This window comes from Ambystoma mexicanum, chromosome 8, assembly GCF_040938575.1.
Source record: "Ambystoma mexicanum isolate Mex_15411 chromosome 8, UKY_AmexF1_1, whole genome shotgun sequence".
Lineage (NCBI taxonomy): Eukaryota > Metazoa > Chordata > Amphibia > Caudata > Ambystomatidae > Ambystoma > Ambystoma mexicanum.
In genome coordinates, this window is record NC_090929.1 from 982,142,600 (window position 1) to 982,164,728 (window position 22,129).

The 22,129-nt window shown below is 46.4% G+C and overlaps 1 protein-coding gene and 1 pseudogene across 1 annotated transcript in view; both read right to left on the minus strand.

The window, feature by feature from the left end:
• The window catches only part of C8H1orf50 (chromosome 8 C1orf50 homolog), a 165,607-nt gene that overhangs the window by 17,460 nt on the left and 126,018 nt on the right, over positions 1-22,129 (minus strand). The window lies entirely within an intron of this gene.
• LOC138473508 (ribonuclease P protein subunit p38-like) lies at positions 6,144-7,055 on the minus strand (annotated as a pseudogene).

A 22,129-nucleotide genomic window follows, 5' to 3' on the forward strand; every position in this document is an offset into this window, starting at 1 on the left:
GGTGTAAGCTGCAATAACATGGAAATTCTACTGCAGGCCAGGTTGGGAGGGGCGATGAGGAATACGTGGGAGGAACATTCAGTCGAAAGAATGTTACCAGGGGTAAGTAACTTGTTCTTCGATTGGATTGTGTCCTCCCACAAATTCCTCATCTTTTGTTAGACTCTCAAAGCAGTGTTTGATTTGTAGGCGGGAGTACGAATTTTGTAATCAGGGATTGTCATGAACAGAATGAAGGACTGCTTTACCAAAGTTTTCATCCTGACTGAAGGTAGAATCAAGGCAGTAATGATTTGTAAAAAGTGTGGATTGTAGACCAAGCGGCTGCCTCACAAATGTTTTTTTTTATAGGAACACCTCTTTGCAGAGCAGAAGAAGTAGCCATGCCCCTACTGGGATGGGCTCTCGAGCCTTCTCAGGCATCTTTCCCAGCCAGCCTATAGCATTCAGTAATAGCTAAAATAATCCATCTGGACAAGGTCTGTTGGTTACAGCCTGTCCCGACTTATGACCGGTGTATCCTATAAAAACAGTTGGTCATCCAGACGCAACTTTGACATCCATGAAATGGGGAAACTCAGAGCCCTTCGTGGATCGAGTCTGTGTAGCCTCTCCTCTTCCTTGCCAGGATGAGGTGGGGTGTACTAAGTAGGTAACACTATGTTTTGTCCCAAATGAAAACCTGATATGACCTTAGGTAGTAATGAAGGTTTGACCCTAAGGACAACCTTGTCTTCATGAAATACCATAAAAGGTGGTTTAGGGTTTATAAGATAGTGCCTGCAACTCACTAACCTTATGGGCTGATCTTAGCGCTACCAACAAGATGGTTTTGAATGTTAGTAGTCTTAGGGGACATGAATGGAGCGGTTAAAATGGTGCACAGATGAGAAACTTTAAAACAAGATTAAGGTTCCAAACGGGAACCTGAAAAGGAGATGTAGGGAACACATTAGTGAGTCCCTTTACAAATTTTATCACCAAAGGTATTTTAAAATATGATGTTTCCTCAGACCAGCGCTTGAAGATGGAAAGCGCCGCCAAATAACCTTTAATGGTCCCAACCTGGAGCCACAGATTGGCCAAGTACAGCAGAAAAGAGAACACCTCTGGTGTTTTGCATAGCAAAAGATCTACATTCTTGTCCCTGCACCAGCTGCAGAATTTGTTCCAACGGCAGCGGTACAAAGACTTTGTTGCTGGCCTTCTGGCTGAAAGCATTTTCTCCATTACATCATCCGGGAGGTCCCAATCCTTATATCTCAGCCTCTCAGAAACCATGCGTGAAGGCTGAGTGTCTTGATCTCTTGATGGACAACCCAACCCTCCTCTCGCGAGAGAAGGTCCTCTCTTTGTGGAAGACGTATTGGAGGACAGATGGACATGTCCAGAAGGTCTGGGTACCACGTCCTCCCGGCACAATCCGGGGCAATTAGGATCATGACTTTCCCAAACTTTCTCAACCTCCTGATGACTTGAGGAATGACGGGGACTGGATTAAACGCGTACAGGCGTGGAAACTACCAGTCCACTACAAACTTGTCTTCTAGAGTTCCCCCTGGGGGAAATTCCCAGGGGCAATACAGTTCTCACTTCCAGTTGACACTGGTCACAAACAGATCCACTTGAGGTGTTCCCCAAACGGTGAAGATCTCTTGAAGGACTTCCTGAGGTAGTTCCCTGCTGGTGGGAGACTGTGCTCTGCCTGCTCAGAGCATCTGCCACAGTGTTCTCCTCCCCGGCTAGGTGAACAGTCGACAGGGAGATTCCTTCTTGAATTGCCCAGTAGCAGAGCTGCATTGTCTCTCTGCACAGTGGCAGTGACCTTACACCACCTCGCTTGTTAAGGTAGTACATGGCCACTGTGTAGTCCGTCATTATCAGGACATTCTCTCCTCATACAGAGGGCAGAAAAGCCTTGAGCGCAAGTCTGATTGCCCTCAGCTCTAAAAGGTTGATATGTAGTTTGGACTCTGACCGGCGATTGTCAGATCGCTTGCGTGGGTTACCCACCCCATGAGTGAGGTGTCCGTCATTACTGTTATCTCCGGCAATGGTTGCCAAAAAGGCTCTGCCTTCAAAATATCCTTGCAGCCGTACCACAGGAGATCCTGTGCAACCCTGTTTGGAAAGTAGGTCTGACGTGTTGCCCGGGAACAGAGACCATTGTGTCCTGAGAGACCATTGAAGGGATCTCATTCTCAGACGAGCCTCTGGCACCAGGAAAATGCAGAATGCCATGAGGCCGAGCAACCTCAAAAAGTCAAAAGCTGGGGGAACCTGGGCACTCTGAAATTTGGGGACCATCTGCAGAATGTCTTGAGCCCTCACACCTCGGGTGGCGTGGTCTTTCCCAAGGATGTATCCAGTACTGCACAGATGAACTGGAGTTTTTGAGATGGTATCATGTGGGACTTCTTTTAATTGAGGGAGATGCCCGAGTTGTGTATAGAGTGGCAGGTCACGCTGAGATAATCCAGGACTTGTTTGGAGAACATGCTCTGATCAGCCAATCGTCCAGGTAGGGGTAGAGGTGAATCCCCCCTCTCCTGAGACTCGCTGCCACCACCGTCATGAGTTTGGTGAAAACCATTGGGGGCACAGGTCAGCCCGAATGGTGGAACTCGAAACTGATAAGGAGAACCAAGACTGTCGGGTACTTTCTGTGCTGGAGATGGATTGGCACATGAAAATAAGCATCCTGAAGGTCCAATGACGCCATCCACTCCTGGAGCTGGAGGGCCTGAAGGATCTGAGAAAGGGTGAGCATCTTTAACTTGTCCTTCCTGAGGAACTTGTTCAAGTATCTCAAGTCCAAGGTGAGTCTCAATCCTCCGTCCTTCTTGGGGATAAGGAAATATGGAGAATACCATCCTTTGTTCCTCTCCTTTACAGCACCTTTCTCTAGCAGGGTCAAAATTTCCTGCACAAGGAACGGATCAGGAACCTTTAAAGAATGGCTCCCCGGTGAATGATTCTGAGGTCTCTGAATGAAGGGGAGGCAGTAACCTTGGGCTATGGTTTGTAATACCCAAGCATCTGAAGTAATACCCTGCCATTCGTTCAGATGCCGAGACATTCTGCCTCCCACTGGGGTGTCAGGAGTTAAGACCTCAAGAGAGGTTTTGAGGTGGCTGAAGCAGTGGCTGTCGGTAAAGATGCTGCTGCCTGGGCAGGGTTTGCACCTCTCCCTCGTCCACCACAAGGGAATCTTCTTTGGCCTCTTTGACCAGCCATTCCTCTCGCTCGTCCAACTGAGGAGTAGTAGCGAAAGGATCTACCCCTCCAAGACGTTCTACTGGAGTGAAAAGGCTGACTCTGCCTAATAGCGGCACCTAGAGACTTGGCAACCAGCTTCGAGGTCTGCAGCTTCTCAAGACTTTCGGCAGCCTTGCTGCCAAAAAGATAAGACCCGTCAAAAGGCATATGAAGGAGTCTAGACTGCACATTCGGTGCAAATTCAGACTTCCTTAACCACGCAAACCAGCGTATCACGGTGCTTGCCGCCATGGCTGTGATGATGCGGTCAGCAGAATCCAAACCCAACTGAAGAGACTCACACATGGCCTCTTTGCCATCTTTTACAATGGCCAAGAAACCATCTCTTTCCTCCCCTTCGGGAATATGTTCAGCCGCCATGGATATACAGTGCCATAGAGTCTACGTGAATTTCGCAAGGGCACATGTAGAGTTGGCTGATTTGTGAGCCATGCTCTCAGCAGAAAAGACTTTCATAGACCAGGCGTCTATACGTTTATCATCCCGATCTGGTGGGATGGTCAGAGGTAGTGGTTGCTGCTTGCACCACCAGACTTTCTGGGGTAGGATGTTTGGACAAGTAGCTGGGGTCACTATTTCTTTGTCAAATTTGTATTGACTGCCGCACTCAATTCCGGTACTTCCCAATTAGAACTTACTCTCTTCTGTAGCGCAACATGAACGGATAGGATATGATCCCTTTGAGGACATTTGTCCAGGATATCCATGAGGTTATCCTGTTCGAATGGGATGGCAGACGAAGGGGATAAGGAGCACACCTAAATGTCATAAGAATTTCAAACTTATTCGTTTTAGGGTTTAGCTGATTTTTTAGCTATTTAAAAGGTGCACGGGAGGAACTAAGGCCTTGGCACGAAGCCCAATATACACAAGAAAAGGAGAAAGAGGAACCAAATATGGATCCCTCCCGTCCCAAGCACACTATCCAGAAACCACAAACAATGTGGTAAAGTAAACTTCAGAATATAGGTCGAAGATGGTTAATTGAGGCATGATTAAACAATTATTTTCTTTAAATGTTGTAGAAATTATTTCTTACACAGAGTTTGTAAAAGAAAAACATTAGTTTTAATTTGAGATAGCATTCAATGTAAAAGATAGACAAAGCGCATTTTCAATGTACACAGTATTGGCGGCTTAACGCGTTTCGAGGACAAATCTTCATCAGAAGCCTGAATTGCTTCAGTTGTTTGTAAACAGTCATTGCAGTTGGAATATATGTTAATGCAGAAACATGAAAAGAAAACGTAAACAGAAACACACTTTAAAGTTGGTCATTTCACCATCCATCATATAAGTCAAAACAATATATTTTTTTTAAAAACACAAGGTCTAATGAATGCTTCCTTGAGAAAATAAATCACAATGCTCCACCACATAACACTTCAGTGTGGATAAATCCCAAAGCCTCTAGTTTTATTAACAAAGGTAAGTTATAATATTCCAACTAGAATTCAGCTACTATGGGTAACAAAAAGGTTAATCCATAGTATGGTGAACTCCTATTAGTCCAGACAAGTAAAACATTCAAACGAGTTTATCACATCTATGCGAATACCTGATTCTTCATTGAAAACACCTCAAGAGATCTTAATGGACGTGCTCAGTTATAGACTCACCCGTATTTATAATGTGCTTTGTCCAGTGTGTGTATTTTAAAATGAAAACACAAGGTCAGCAGTGTAGCTAAATACGTAGATTCAAAATAATGACGTACCCCCGGGGTATCTGATCCTAAAGTGTATAGAGATAATATGAATACGGGATTAATGCCATAGGTGCTATATGGGGATACCAATTGTGTTTGATAGTTGTAAGAACAAGGACACATACCAGAAAAAGAGTATGCTCCAGATGCTTATACAGCACTTCTATGCCGCTACATTCTGGTATCCGAGAAAAGAATTCAATGAGTAGTCACATATGAGTTTGTCACTCAGTACCCTAAAAAAAAGGGCGGGAAATAAAGATATGAATAAAGCCAGTTATGTAAAATTAAAAATAAAGAGGGGATCATCCTGGTACTTATAGGTTCCCCCCATGGCCCAAAAGGGAGAGCTACATACCTTATGGGTACTAATTGAAAGCGGTCTGTTGATTGCTATGCAGTCCAAAAAGAGAGGAGTTGCAAGCTTTCCTATGTGGCTCCGTTCATCAATGTCCAGCCATGGACGTTTATACTCGCAAGAGCTACCCACTGAATTCTTTTCTCGGATACTAGAATGTAGCGGCATAGAAGGGCTGTATAAGCATCTGGAGCATACTCTTTTTCTGGTATGTGTCCTTGTTCTTACAACTATCAAACACAATTGGTATCCCCATATAGCACCTATGGCATTAATCCTGTATTCATATTATCTCTATACACTTTAGGATCAGATATCCCGGGGGTACGTCATTATTTTGAATCTACGGATTTAGTTACACCACTGCTGACCTTGTGTTTTCATATTAAAATATGCACACTGGACAAAGCACATTATAAATACGGGTGAGTCTATAACTGAGCATGTCCATTAAGATCTCTTGGGGTGTTTTCAATGAAGAATCAGGTATTCGCCTAGATGTGATAAACTCATTTGAATTTTTTACTTGTCTGGACTAATATGAGTTCACCATACTATGGATTAACCTTTTTGTTACCCATAGTAGTTGAATTCTAGTTGGAATATTATAATTTACCTTTGTTAATAAAACTAGAGGCTTTGGGATTTATCTTTTTTTTTTCTTTTTTAGAAAACATGTACGCTTAGTTTATTTGAAAAATGTTGATCAATCCTATCAAACAAAAAACGTTATACATGCATTTACTTTGGTGCAAACAATAAAAGAAAAATAATAACCCAATGTCAAAGTTGCATTAACTACTTTTTGGGGATTGTTTTCTTAATTTTGGGGGGTTTCCGTGTTCTATTAGGATTTGGATCCAACTTTTTTATTTTCAGTGGCTGTAGGGTTATGCTGGATGTAGCTCTGAAATCAGACTTCTGAACAGGATTGTCCTCTGCTTTACGCTTAAGATTTGCTTGGGAAACATTCACAGATTCCTCCTTGGCCTTGTCGGAGGGCTCTTTCGCAGGGCTGGAAAAAATTATTTTATCTTCAATTGCTTGCGGATTGATCCATGGAACATTCAGAGGAGGCACCTTTTCCTTTATAGCTTTCACTTCATCTTCAAAATGACTGGAATGTTTTCGGAAGCCTAGAGCTAAAACAGACTTTAAACCAAGAACTGGCGCGAGGCTCTCACTCAGGCGTGGGACCTGGCCAGCCGGTACTGCACGGCTGGCACTTAGTTCAATGAGGTGCATGGTGATCATAGCAGATTTTGCAGATTTACATACAAGCACCAAATAAAGTTAATTATTTTCTAGAGGTCTAGTAACTTTGTTGATACCAATAGTAAGCTGTTTCCGAAGATCAACATGAGTCCACCCTGGTTTATGTGCTCCACCCTCCCCCAAGCAAGCATAATTTTTTCCAGCATCTGCTGTTGCTACCATGTTTTCCAAGTTTGCCTCACTTACATTACTTTGGCCTTTTTGGCACCTTTTCTTTTTTTTTTAAGAACTAAACTTTTTGGGTTTATTTGATGGCTCACCTTTTTGGAATCCAAGTTGTTGGAACTTTTTTTGTAGGGTCTGAAGTATAAATTGCATATCATCTCCTACCACTGGATTCCACTTGATCATGTAAGGGTTGTCCAAAGACGTCTTTATAGGAGGTGGTGTGACTTTTCCTACCAATCCCTTTTTAGCTGTTGTAGCAGATGTCATCTTATTCCGTTATACACCTGATGCTGCCTGGAAACTGAACAGGAGCATTTCGTAAACGGGGGCCTTATGTTGCTTTCATTATTAATTGAAACACGTTTAAAGTCTCTAGGAGACCCGATAGCATTGTGTTTTATTTATCCACACTGAAGTGTTATGTGGTGGAGCATTGTGATTTATTTTCTCAAGGAAGCATTAATTAGACCTTGTGTTTTTAAAAAAATATATATTGTTTTGACTTATATGATGGATGGTGAAATAACCGACTTTGAAGTGTGTTTCTGTTTCCGTTTTCTTTTTATGTTTCTGCATTCACATATAGTCCAACTGCAATGAATGTCTACAAACAACTAAAGCAATTCAGGCTTCTGATGAAGACGATTTGTCCTCGAAACGCGTTAAGCCGCCAATACTGTGTACATTGAACATGCGCTTTGTCTATCTTTTACATTGAAAGCTATCTCAAATTAAAACTAATGTTTTTGTTTTACAAACTCTGTGTAAGAAATAATTTCTACAACATTTAAAGAAAAGAATTGTTTAATCATGCCTCAATGAACCATCTTTGACCTTTATTCTGAAGTTTACTTTACCACATTGTGGTTTCTGGATAGTGTGCATGGGACGGGAGGGATCCATATTTGGTTCCTCTTTCTCCTTTTCGAATGGGAGGGCAGGCCTGCTCCAACCCAGATAATCAACTACCTTGGTCATTAATTGCCTGTAAGGGGCATCTGCATGCTCATATGATTCTGGCTTACCAAAATCCAACTGTGGTGAAGTGTCTACTCCACTGGCCATCTGTACATTTTCATGCAGGTCCCGTAACCTAGATTCTCCTGATCTGAAGCTACCAGGGAAATTTGGAGTGCCATACTGCAAACCAAAGGGTGCATCAATATCGGATAGCTCATTGTCCTCATGAATGGAAGTGAGTGACTTAAAAGAAATCCTTCCTAGGTAAAGGAGTGAAGGTTTTCAGAATTTCTGACAAAGGCGTCTATGGCTTCGAAGATTTCGAGCCAGATGCCCATGGAATCGTCGATGTCTTTGATTTATTTATTTTACAATGTTTTTATTGGCATTTCAAAATACATTGAAAAACTGTGACAATTAACAATTAGCATTTACCAATAAGAAACCATGTAATTAATAACATAACTTAAAACAAAGAACATTGTTCTTTGTCGCTTTTAACCATCTTTCAGCTTCTTTTAGGGTGTTGGTATCGTCCCAGGGGCTGGGTAGGAGTGGGGGCCCTGCCGAAGGGGTGGTGGGACTGTTAATTGGAGATAGGCAAGTTCGTCGCTGAGGGTTAGTTCCAACCGTATGTCCAAGTCCTGACGTACAGTTTTCGTTTCTCACGGGGGTTTGTTGTCGGATGGGTCGAACATGTCCCATATCAGGGATTTCCAGGCTTCGTAGGTCATACTCGGGTCGTCCCCTATCTTGGCTACTCCCTCTCCCCAGATTCTCGATTCCGCCTCTGACCAATGTTCCATCTCTTTATGCCATTTGGCGTATTGGGGGCCCTTCAGAGTTTTCCATGCCATTGCAATAGCTCTCTTAGCCAACACACAGGCCATGTCCATAAACACTGTCTTTGATAAAGACGTCTTAGACGTTGATGGCACCGGTGGCGACAATGGCACTGCTGGCATTGATGACTTTGACATCGACTTGTCCTTGAACTTTGTCTGTTACGGACTTTGATGGCTCAAAGGATTCCTCAATGACTTCGTCGTGTCGAGGCCTCAACGGCTCGATGGGGATTGGCCATCGTCCCGGGCACGTACCAGCTTCAGAAGGCGCGGTAGGAGCATGGCCCATTTGCTTCGAGTAGGTCTGGTTCTCAAACATTTTGAGCTTTTCCTGCCTGAATGATTCTCATTCAGCCGGAGTAGAGGCCTTAGTGGGGCATGATACTGCCTTCTGCAAAGCCATGAAAACTACCCTGTTTGCCTAACCAACCCCATCTGATCAAGCTCCCATGACTACCATGTATGATGTTGTATGATACTCCCTATTGCTTGACACAGGATCCTGTCTTAATGTAAACCCAAGGCACAACCTGTACCCATTGTAACTAAGTCTCCTTACAAGTAACAGCGCCACAATGCCTCTGGGCTGCCTGCGTGCTATACAAATGTAATAAATAAATAAATAAATAAATAAATAAAGTGCTCTCTGGGGAGAAGTGGGACGAGGATGACAAAGTAGGCGATTTGTGATGACTTTTCTTCGATTTCCTCGAGGAGGAGGAGGAGTGGTGGTGGTGGGAGCCACTCCGTGACCTGGACCTTTTAGTCTTCTTCCATCGAGGAGAGTCGCCTCTCGCTTCGTTGGAAGAAAGTTTTTTCGACGGGGTAGTCCAAGGGGATTTTTTGGGGAGTCTACCTTCCGCCAATTTCCCTTTACGAGCCTCCAGAGCTTTCCCGGTCATCGACTGGCACTTTCGACAGGCCGAGGTCTTGTGCTCCACACCGAAACAAGCATACTCGATGTGGGTCCGTCAGCGACATCTTGGCATCGCAGTCTTGGCATTTTTTAAACCCGGTCTTTGGGGTTGTCGGAGCCAAAGACAAAGACATTTTTTGATAATTCTCGAAGAATTATCTGATGCGCGCCGTAGTTCACAAAGCGAAAGCTTACTCAGAAAAATGGAACTGAACTCAACGGGCGCTGCGCGTGCTATATATACCTTCAATAACATCATACTCGAGACGGAGGGCCTCAAGGGACATCGAGTCGACCGCATCAACGCACAGCGCTATCTGCCGAAAATTATTTCTGAAGCAGCTGAAGCTGGCTATTGGAGATATCAAAAGATCTGTGGGAGGACACAATCCATTTGAATATTATATATATATATATATATATATATACTCACAGGAATTGTATGAAATATTACAGTCACCCACACACGCCTGCTTCTTAGATGCATTAATAGGATATGGACATCAGGTGATCTTATGCAACCAGGATGGTTACAGGCCACAGTCACAATCTTGCAATCAATGGGATTAGCTGCCTGAAAGATGTCCCTCTTACAAACTCATCTCTCTTCTAAACTTTAACTATAAGGTCATCACTAAAGCTTGAGTCGAGGATAGAGCTGCTGACCCACCCAGACCATTTAGGTTTTATGAGTGAAATGGGTGAACAATATTAGGAGGCTGCTTGTGATGCAGTTATGATGGATCCTGCTTCGTGTCAGCTTTAGTGCTAATCCTTGATGCTGAAATAGTCTTTGAAAAGGGGGGGGCTGCAATTTGCCCTCACAGTCCAAATATACCATCCTAACTGGAGTATTGCGTTTGAACTCTTGCGTTTGTGTGAAGTAGCACAGTACTAGATATACTATCACAGGATGTACTGACTCTTAAGCAAAACAATAGGAGGTTATACCAAATAAGCAATGCAAGTTATCTTGTCAGACTGCAAATAAAGTATATCACATGGATCTGCTGCTGTTGTTTAAGCCTTTCAGAGTTAAGAGATGCAGGGACAATATCAAACCTTGCACATTGCTTTTGAAGCAAAACAGATACAGTCAAATTAATTTGCTTCTAGTCACATTAAAAACAAGCATTGGTAATGAGAACAATTTGGGCTTATGCGTAGGCATGGCAAATGCCCTTCCCATAGTCGTATTAACTGCCCATTGCTGGTAGCAGGAACAAAATTGTGTGAATCTAATAGCAGTGCTTGGCAAATGCCTAATACTTGTACACAAGTTAATACTGCTGGCTTTGCCAATGGTTGTTTTTAACAGGACACACAGAGTGCTTATAAATCGAAGGAGAATGGGAAAAAAAAATTTTCAATGTGTTTCCATCAGGTTTTTGGTTTTGGAAATAAGGTCAACCTATATGGAATATGCTGCTCGTGATAGCAGCAAAGGAGAAAGGGTTTCAAAGGCTTGCAACTGTTTTTAAGACACACGGATCCCATGCCATTTTAATAAATTAAAATTCTACTATTCGTCCAGGGAAGAATCTTCAAAAGTCGCTTCACTTTACAGCGCAGCTTCTCTCACCCTGCCAGGCTGTTTCCCCACGTGTGATTATTTGTCCGTAAAAAAAACGGAAGCACTCTCAAAATCTCGGAAACTAACTTGAGCTGATCAAGCAATGCAACGCTGCAGTTGCACTCTTCCATAAGATCCGACTCCTTCCTCCCCCGACCCGCCTCTTTCCTCCCCCCGACACAAGCAAATGAAAAATAAAAACACCAGCCTGTGCCTTACGTCAGCACGCTGCACAAATCGAAAGCCTTCATTAAAACGAGCTTGCAAACTCAAAGAGTTCCCATGAGGAGGAGTTTTGGACGGGGAGAAAAAGGAATGGGTGGGAATGGCCATAGGGATTAGCATGGCAAAAGGCAGGCAATGGGTCGGCACATAACCAAACAACACCTATACACTGTGTGTCCCTCCTCAAATGTCATTCAGCCGTGTCTCTCGTCATTTGCCACTTGTACCCATCTGTACTTGAATCAGTACTCAAATGTTATGTTATGTTATTTGGCATTTGTATAGCGCCTTTTACAATTTTTTTGATTTCAAAGCGCTGTGTCTGGGGTTGTTTGTGTTTCTGTGCAGAGGGGACCTGGCCTAGCAGTTCGGGTAGGGCTGCTCCCATTGATGTCAGTACCTGACTGATTTGCATATGGATGGACCCCTTTTGCAATGGCGCAGAGACTAAAAAACGGTGGTGTGGAAGGTTGCCCAGAGCAATCAAGGACATCATTTGGGGGTCGCCAGGGTCAGCAACTGCTTCCCCTGAGGTCTCCCTTGCTACTCTTGTGTTCTGTTCTCCCTTGCTATGTCTAACAAAAAAAAAAGTAATATTTTTTTTAAACATCTTTTTTTTTTTAAATGTAGCTCCTGGGCTGTGGCCAGCGCCATGTGACTCTTTGTTTCTGGAGAGAGTGGCTATCTTGTTCAGGCCTCTTAAAAAAACAACATCAGGGGGTTGCACAAGTGTTACACTTTGAGCAGTTACCCTAAATAAGAAAGACTAGGAATAACAAATCATTTGTCTTTCTGGAATTCTATACAATAATTGCTAGACTCATTAAAGGTTTATTTCAGGCACACTTAGGGGGTGAGTGACTGATTTAGAGTGTTCTTAAACACCCCAACTCAGCCTTTCATTCTTCTGAGGTTGATAAATGAGTACCAACACAGGTTGGGTGATATTGTTTGTAATTACCTAATTGTCTGCAACTACGCCGTGATACCTCAGGGTCTGGGCGTATAACAAATGTAATAAATAAATAAATGTGTTCTATATAAAGCGCTTAAGCGTTAGTGCTTTATAATAACACATCATTATCATTTGGCCTTGGACTTCTGCTTGCATTCCCAGTAATTTGGTAGCAACTGAGATTAACCATACATATGGTGATCTATTTCTGTATGAAATGTATATCACATTGTAGTGATATCGTAACCATATTTTTCGTAATGCACTTAGGAACAATGCTACGTGAAGCCACTTCCTGTTTTGTCAAGGGGTGAAAGGCTGTGTTCAATCTCTTCTGGTGATGTCACTTTGGGGTTGGGTCAAATGACATCACTTCCTGTGATGTTTGTTTATTGATTTGTAGGGCACACCAAACCCTTAGGTAACTGGGCGCACAGCATAACAAGAATACTTAAAGCTTAGTTACAGGTATAGACAGGTCAAGTGATTACTTGGAGGCTTAGTTACAAATGTCAAAAGTACAGACAGAAATAATACACACAAACATGTCATCAGAGCTCAAGGACCGTGTGATGTCACTTCAACTACCCCAAGCATTTTGGTGAAATGACGTCCCCAAGAGCAATACCAGTGGTTCAAATTAAGTAAAAACCTTCCACCCATAACTTTTTTGGTTTAAACTTCACAATTCTATCTAAGTTTGACGGATGGCTAATCTTCACATTTCAGTCAGTGGAAGGGGTGGCTTGCGGGAGGCGGGAAAGAGGGCAGAGGTCGCCTAAGAGGCCTGGAAGGTGAAAAAAGGACAAAGAATGGGAATGAAGGTGCAGAAACGAAAATGGAGGCAGAGGCATGGAAAGATGACAAAAAGGAGGATGAAAGGAGAGAAAAGGACAGACAAACGGCAGAAAGGAGCAAAATTGAAGGTACAGGGTGCAGAAAGTGAGAAGGGGGACACTCGCCTCTCAATCGTTTGGGCTTTATAGGTGTCGCCCAAACAAAAAAGTGAGAAAAGCAAAGTCATCAAAAAGGACTGATCTTACAAAGAGCTCCAGCGCCTGCCCGTTAATCTTGATTATTTATTCGGTTATGGCCTTCCTAAGCCCACTACAATAGAGAGGTGAGAGAAAGGGACCTGTAAAAGGGAAGACCAGTATGACACCTTAGCCGAACAGATTGGTGCACGGAATTTGACGAGGCGATCAGTACACCACACAGAGTTAATATGGCCGGTGGGCGCTGACTGAGGAAGAAAGACTGAGGTGTGTCGGGAGACTACCCCGCGGCCCAGTGTGATGAAATGACTACTGCTCTGCTGAAGGTCAGGGATAGGTAGTGTTTTAAGACATCTACTTATGCTCACATTCCTACTAAATCAGCAGTTATCCAAGTTGAAACCGGAACTGTCCGATTTGTATACCCTGTTCGCCAATTTTTCCTTGAGTGAGGACTCAGCTGCTGCTTCCACCGGCTCCTCATGGGTAAGTTGATGGGCCCATGGCCCTTCCACGACTGAGTTTGCAGTACACCAGGCCCTCGGCTCTACCTCTGTGCTTGGCGCAGTGTTTCTCCCAGGCCCTCCTCTCGCCCTGCCCCAGCCCGCCCACTGCACACAGATTGGCTTCCCAATCAGAGCAGCAGACCTAGGTCTGAAGCATTGTCAGTGCATCAATTAGGGCAGCCTGACCGGGCAGCCGGCTAAGGGCTGAGGCAAAGGGCACCTTCCATACCTGTTCACCTGTTTGCCCTGATGCCCCAGCCGGCTAAAAGGCAGAGCACGAGAGCACACTCTGAGCGAGGCAAAGCACATAAGGAAACATCATTTTCGGGACGGCAGCTGAGCGAGAGAAGAAAGATGGCAAAACAGAAGGGGATCGCAAGGAGATTCATTCCCTTGACCTTTTCGACAAGGAACCGCTACTTTCCAGAAACCTCAAGAATAGAAAGTGTAAGACCAGGAAACCAGGCTGAAGATTCCTGCATTGTGTGTCAGAGATACCCGGGGCAGGCCGGTGTCAATCAAGGTGGGGAGAAGCAGCAGCCTCCGTGATACCTTGGCTCCAAGATCAAAGCAATGTCAATAAAATCAACACAGCCAGTGAGTTGGGGAAACCGATACAAGACCAGTCTGTGTTGAAGCCAAGGTTGCAAGCTGCAACATTGTATGGCGAGTGCCAGAACGAACATTGTTAAAACATGTGTGATAACAGACACAAGTAGTAAAGTTGAACTGCTGATGAGTGATTGAACTTTAAAAGCAAGGTACAATACGTTTGACAGAGTGGTCCGGCACCGCGTGGGTGCTCAATCAAAGGTCTCTAAAGTATCCAGCTGAGAAGTGAGAAAAAGTTTATATCAACAAGAGAACAAGTAATTGTGAACTGAAGTGGTCCTCCGATGAGTCGGGCAAAATCCCAGGCAGAGTCAAAAGTCTTTGCTTTTGATGAAGTAAAGAAAGTTTGGAAAAGAAGATAAATTTGGTCCGAGCCCGACGGATGGAGACCAGTTGAAGGTTTTGTGTTAAAGTTGGTCTGTGCCGGCAGAGCAGGATCTGGGGTGAACAGAAAATCACCCAAGAAGTTGTATATGTGAAATCCTAAGAAGAAAGGAACTTTAATGTTTGTCGTGTTGCATCAGGCCCTCTGAAATAAGAGACTTTGAATGGCAAAGAGACTTTGGCACAGAAGGCCCTGATGTTGAGGTTTTGAACTGCATCCTCGTGCTAGAGAAGCCAGAGAGTGTGCTAAACTCGAGTGTGCCACCTTGTCCCATGCTAAAAACATGGGGAAGGGAAGCCAACGGCTTGAATATCCTAACATATAATTTCTTGAACACTTCTTTTGCATAACATTGTTTCCCACACTATTTGTATTTAGAAGTAAGGATAGGTTTATTAATGTAAGCCCTTTAATTTTGACAGCCTTTACTAGGACGGCGATATTATTATTTGATGGTCGTAGCTTGCACCCAGCTTAAGATTTAGATGGGCGTTTTTAAAACCCAATTGAATTATTTCAATAAACGCCCTTGAACTGTGAACACTTGTGTCTGTCTTATTGTTTAATACCATGCCTTCCTTACAGAGATCAGCATCGAAAGAAACAGTGTTCAACACAAAGTTCTGAGCTTCGTCCAGCTCGCCGTTTCCTTACAGCTCCCATCCCCAAGTGTAAACTGTTCCCCCAAAAAGTCTCAAAATTACTTTCCTTGGACTTAAGGCAATATAGCCTTAACGAATACTCGGGGTTCCCTAACTCACGCTCTAAGCAACACAGTTGAAATAAAGGGAACCTTGAGACTCCGTACTCCCGTCAGCAAATGTCTCAAATCTGAAGGGTCCCCTTCCCAATGATTTAGTTTTGTTAAAGAACACAGTTCAAGATAAAGTATCCTGGTCTTCCAAAGTTCAGTTATTTCTGCTTTCTAATATTTTTTCTGTAGTTTGTAGCTTTCACACAAGTGTGTTTCATATTAAAGTTCCATTGTAGGAATTCCAAGATGGCCGCTGACATCAGATAGACATGTCGGCTGTGCTCCTGCTACCCCCCAGCAACTTAAACCGGTTCCACCACCCCTCAGCTGTTTCACCCCGTAAAGTGCGGAGAAGGCAGCTGTCACAAGTCTCTCCCATTTTACTTTACTTGAAACCTTCTTGGAAGTGACTTCCTTCTTTTGTACGGTCCGGGATTTATATAGGCCCGTGTGCGAGTCTTCGGATTCCAGCGTGGGGTTTGCAATGTCCTGTGCTGGGTAACGTTCAAACATCCAGGATCGGGAACCAGGAAGGGAACAATGTCCTGACTCGGAGGTACAGGAGTATTGTAGGACCGAGTACAGAAAGGATCCAGGAAGGAAGCACGGAAGTAGGAGGGTAAGGAAAGGGAACGAACGGGAAAATATAATCAGGGAATTGGGAACAAGGACTAGAAAGGAAGCGCCGAACGGACTCTGGCAACACACGTCTGACTACTCAAAGCAGTAGCGTTGAGATGCGCAGAGCCGCGGGGGCGTGGCTGTTTAGTAGGAAGTTGCACGTAACGCGTAAAGGCTGGTAAGCAGACCGCGGTGCATCATGGACCATGAAGTCCAGAATGGACGTAATCAGTGGTTCATGAAAGTAGCGGAGACACGGACGGGCGAAGTAACAGCCTGGGAAAAGCAGAGTTGGCCCCTGAGAGACGCTGCCACAAGGGAGGAGGAGCCCAATGGAGGGACCCGGGATGGCGGCCCGTGAGAGTTCGTGCCACGAAGAGGCGCACCCTGTCGAGTCCAGCATCTTGTCAGTGAGGGCGATCTAACGAGCTGAGGGCAAGCGGAGACCCATCAGAGACTATGACGAGCCAGACAAGCAGAGAAAAGAGGCACCGGCAGTCAACAGGGCTTAACGCGGAGCAGTGAGCAGAGGGATCAGGAGACTTGAGGAGCACGTCGGCGCCGACAGAACACTAGAAGGGGCAGCATCACGGCGGAGAGGGACGAGCGGAGAGGAGCCTGAGCACCATCAGCAGGCTCCCCGGCGACTGGAACGGCCCGCTCAAGGGGACGACGTGCAGAGGCAGAGCAGAGAGGTGGAGGGGAGGACCCAGGTGAGAGGCAGCGGCGCCGAGGCCCAGGGGACTCCGATATTAGGACGCTGTGTGCCAGGCACCTGCATTATAAACTGACCAGGTGAGGGACCGGAGAGCACACCAGCCAACGGGGAAAGGAGAATCCAGAGCCAAGGGGAGGCAGGGAGCCCCTAGGGATTTCAACAGACCGTGCCCGAATGGGATCACACAACGAGGGGCCAGGAGGAGAGGCCCTCGCAGTGAGGAGGACCAAGTAAAGTCTATTTGCGGCCCAAACGGCAAGGGACCGCGGTAATACCACTGCGAAGAGCACAGCGACGATTCAAGCAGCAGGCAAGCCCCTTCCCTCCCAGGCCCGGACACCACTCGCTGACGGCTCTGCCACAGAGGGGCCGGGGCACCAGTGAGGGAGACCGAACACTGTTGTGCTACCTAGGGAAGCCTAAGCAAAGCAGGCACGCCTGCAAATTCAGAGATAGGCACACCTCAAGAACAGCAGGGCTCGGAGTGGAGGAGCCCCAGCAAAGGAAGGCCCAGGGGGGCAGCAGGGAATCAAGGAGCCAGGCAGTAAGCACCCGGGACAACAACAGCTCTTTTGGGGACACCCCTGCAGGATGGAAAGAGGAGGGGGGACCAAGTCTGGAGCTGCCCCCGAATAAACGGATTGTGAGGGCGAACGGGAGAGGGAAGCCAACCTCCCGTGACTTGGCAAGGGTGGAAACCAACCCCGGGCTAAAGCATTAAGCAGGAGAAAAGGGCGTTGGGACGCGACTTACCTGTCCCCACCCGGGACCCCAGCTGAGGCGAAGGAGACGCAGTGTGGGAGCAGATAGGCCACCACGAGGACCCAGGGAGGCGAGACCCAGAGCAGCAGGAAGGGAGCAGGCCTGTAAAAGCAGGAGGGAAGGTGAGGCTGAGGGCCCCAACAAGGGGGCAGCACCTAGCCTCAAAGAGGGTGCAGGAGAAAGGGATCTACCTAGAGGGCACCGGCAGGAAGGAAGAGGCATACCATCGAGCGACCCATTTTGAGGCAGAAAGGTCCCCGGCATAACAGGCGACAGGGAGCGGAAATCAAGCTAAAAGGATACTCCTAACACTGGAGCGAAGTCATTCCCACCCTAACATGTCGAATAAAGCCAAAGGCAAAGCGAACAGAAGTGCACACCCCCAAGGAGCCGCCCCAGAACCTTGCCAACTATGTAGACGACCAGAGAACCCAATGAGACGCTCAGGGGACCCCAGGAAGGGGCGACGGGCCGTAGCACACCGGAGGAGATAGACCTAATGGCCCCGATATCGCATCGGGATTTCCACTGGGAAATGCTCTCCCTGCAGTCCAATTTTAGTCAAGACATTCCAGGTTCAAGTAGAGAGGCGGACAGGGACAACAAAGGGGGAAGGAGAGGGGAAGGGATGGACCAGAGAGTGCTCGGGCGAGTATTACAGAGAGAGAAAAATGGGGGTCACCAGCAGGCAAGGGACGTAGTCAAATCAACAACCATTCAAGTGGTTAACTCACAACATTAGGGGGCTTAATTCTCCTCTAAAGAGGAAAAAGCTAGAACAATTCACGAGGAAAGAGGGGCCGGATGTGCTGGGGCTGCAAGAAATGCACCTCATGCATAAGGATCAGGGATGACTAAAGTTGCAGGGGTTTGACCAGATTTTGCATGCTTCAGGAAGGAATAAAACGGGGGGAGTGGCCTTAGCCATCAAAAACACTATGGACTTCAGAATCATAGTGGTCCTACGGGACAAGGAAGGTAGGTACGTCATAGCTAAGGGGACACACCAGGACCTCCCCTATACCATAGCAGTAGTGTATGCGCCTAACTCCGGCCAGGAGATGTGTCTGAGGCGCTTTTAGGAAGTACTGGAAGACAACGCACGGGGCCAAATAATCATGATGGGAGACCTCAACATTGCTTGGGACAGGGGGCGCGATGGTTCAGGGGGTGCAGGGAAGGGAGGGGGAGCAGTGATGTCAGCTGAATTGAGGAACAGGATCGCAAGGGCAGGGATATGGGATGTATGGCGGGAGTTGAAGCGAGATGAGGAAGGCTATACTTTTCTATCAGGAGTTCATGGGTCACAAACCAGAATCGACTACATCTGGGTTTCAACGGGCCTGGTAGGGCAGATTCGGGATGTGGAGACGGGTCCCATTGGAATGGCAGACCACAAGATTGTATCCATCCAAATGAATTTAGGGCGTAAGGACAGAGGTGTATGGGGTTGGAAATACCCAAAGTTCCTGATCAGGGACCCAGTAATTAGAGAGGACATAGAAGGGAAAATCAAAGGTTACTTTGAGTCCAACAGGAGGGGGAAAACGAGGGAAGACATAAGATGAGACGCATTCAAAGCTACGCTCAGGGGGGAATTGATAACGGCGAAGACACAGTGGGAAAAGCAGTTGGAGGCGCTGGAGGCACAGCTTGAGGTGGAGGTGGCAAGGCAACGGGCAGGAGCAACCCCAACTAGGTCTTCCATGAGGGAGTATAGACGGGCAATGGGGCAACTGGAGGTCCTCCGAACAAAACGGGCACTGCACACCGTTCGTCAAAAATACTACGCTAAAGCAAATAAGGCAGATGCGCTATTAGCATGCCTACTGCGGGTGAAAAAGGCAAACAAGCGGTCACAGCCCTGAAAACGGGAACCGGAGAGCGGGTCACAAGGGCGGGGGACATCCAGGAAACTTTCGCACAGTTCTACGAATCATTATACACATCGAAAAACCCCCAGGCGCACCTACAGGCGAAATTCCTGGAAAGGGTGACTATGCGCAGTATTGGGAGGGAGGCACAGGAAACCCTTAGCCGGGAGATCACAAAGGACGAAAAAAGGAGGGTGATAGGTAACCTACCATCGAATAAGGCCCCAGGCCCAGACGGCTATACAGTGGCCTTTCACAAAACGTTTGCAACCAAACCAACCCCGCACCAGACATACCTTTTCAACACATTCAAACTCACAGGCAGGATAACCCCATCTATGGAGGAGGCCAGACTAACCCTCATCTTGAAACCTAATAAGGATCCAGAGGAGAGAACGTCTTACAGGCCCAAGGCACTGATAAACGTAGATGCCAAGATCTACACAAAGATCTTGGCAAACAGACTGGAGGGCCTTCTCCCGGATTTGATCCATCCGGACCAGGTGGGTTTCATAAGAGGCAGGCAAACGGCGGACAATATCAGGGGGGTGGCTCACCTACTGGAGAAGGTGCAAAAAACGGACACTCCAGCTGTCCTCTTGTCACTTGACGCAGAAAAAGCATTCAACCGCATGGAGTGGTCCTTTTTGTTTTGGATAATGCAGAAAATGGGGCTCGGTGGAGGGAGGGGATTTCCTGAAAATGGCCCATGCCAACTATCAGGCAACGTCAACGAGAGTGGCAGTGAATAGGGCCATATATAGACCCTTTAGGCTGAGCAGAGGCATGAAAAAGGGATGCCCGTTATCCCCAATGCTCTACGCAATATTTAGAACCCCTTTTACAGGCAATAAGAGAGGCAGACGGGATACGGGGCATCCCATTGGGGGGGACAGCACAAGGTAGCAGTGTTCGCTGATGATATGCTGCTCACGCTGGTAACAACAATGGAGTCTATCAAGGCAGACAGGGCCTTGCTGGAGGAATTTGGAGAGGTCTCAGGCCTGAGGATCAACATTGGCCAGTCTGAACTATTGAATCTGACCCTGGGGGTAGGGGACCGTGAGGCACTGAGGGCAGCTACCCCCTTTGTGTGAAGCGCGAGGGGAATTAGGTATCTAGGAGTAAGAATCACGGCGATCCTGGCAGGCTGGTACGCAGTTAATGATCCCCAACTACTGAAAGGCATTAAGCAGGACTTTCATAAGTGGAGGAACCTTTGGGTATCATAGGTGGGAAGGCTAGCCACAGTTAAAATGGTGACGCTCCCGCAACTGCTGTATTTCTTCCAAACGATTCCACAGGCAGTGCCAGCAAGCCTCTTTAGGGAAATAAAAGGTTCTGACTAACGAGTTTCTTTTGGCAGGAAGGAGAGCAAGGGTCATTAGGCATCTATTGATGGCACCAAAGCGGGAAGGAGGGCTGGCGCGTCCAAACTTCCAGCAGTATTACGAGGCCGTGTAGCTAAGAGTAATTAGGGAATGGCTCCAAGAGGGGGAGAATACGCAAAATAAGCAATGGGTGGCAATGGATAGGACAGGAGTACCTCACAAGCTGCCAGAAGTGCTGTGGCTACTGAAGCAGCATAGACCGAGGCATGTGTATGAGAGAACTATAATCAAATTAGTAGCGGACAACTGGGACAAATTGGTGGGAACCGGAAACATTACAACCTTCCCGTCCCCCTTTACGCCTATATTCAACAACAGGGAATTTAAACCTGGGTTGGAGAAGGGAGCATTCAAACAATGGCAAGAGGGAGGGTATAGGAAGCTGCAGGACATGTTTCGGGGGGGGGGATGGGGAATACTCTCATTTGAGGAATGCAAAAGGGTATTCGCAGTAAAGGAAGGGGAGAGGCTTAAGTATGCGCAAATACGGCATTGGGTACTGAATCCCGGAATCAAAGAGGCAGCGATCAGGAAGACGATACAGTTTGAAAAATTCCTCTTAACTTATGATGGATCTAAGGGGCTAATATCTGTATAAAATACTAGACGATGCAACTCCTAGGCACAGAAGAGGTGTTTGCAGCTGGAAGTCTTAAGGATCTGCAGCCAAAAACCCAGTAGCTGAATTCCTTGCTGTGAAGACTGAAGACAGGACAATGGAAGGGAATTCGAAGCAGGGATCAACTGGGAAGACTCCAGGCAAGGGTTTCTTCGTAGCTAGATGCAGTTCAGTGGTTTTGGCACCCTTTTCAGGAGCCAGGCGAAGACTGAATATCGCTGGTCGGATTCACGTCGCTAATATGTTCCAGCACTCTGGTGAGGGTACTTCAAGGATTGAACGTAAGTCTCTGGATGTCCAAGTTTCAGTGTGATTCGGACTTAGGAAGACTGTGCACCTCGTAATGCTAGAGGTCCCAGGGTATTGTGGGATTGCAGCCCAGCAAGGTAGCAGCACACCAAGGGAGGGCTCAAAATGCAGGTCTTCTTGAGTCTAGTGGATATCACCAGCCTCTTAGACTCTTTGCAGACGATGGGATACTGACTCTGACCAACCCCATGGAATCAATAACTGCAACAATGGAGGAAATACAAAGATTGGGGCAGTCTCGGACTTCGAGGTCAACATTAATAAATTGGAACTCTTGAATATCTCGGTGACTGGGGACACTAGACGGTGGTGAACCAGATC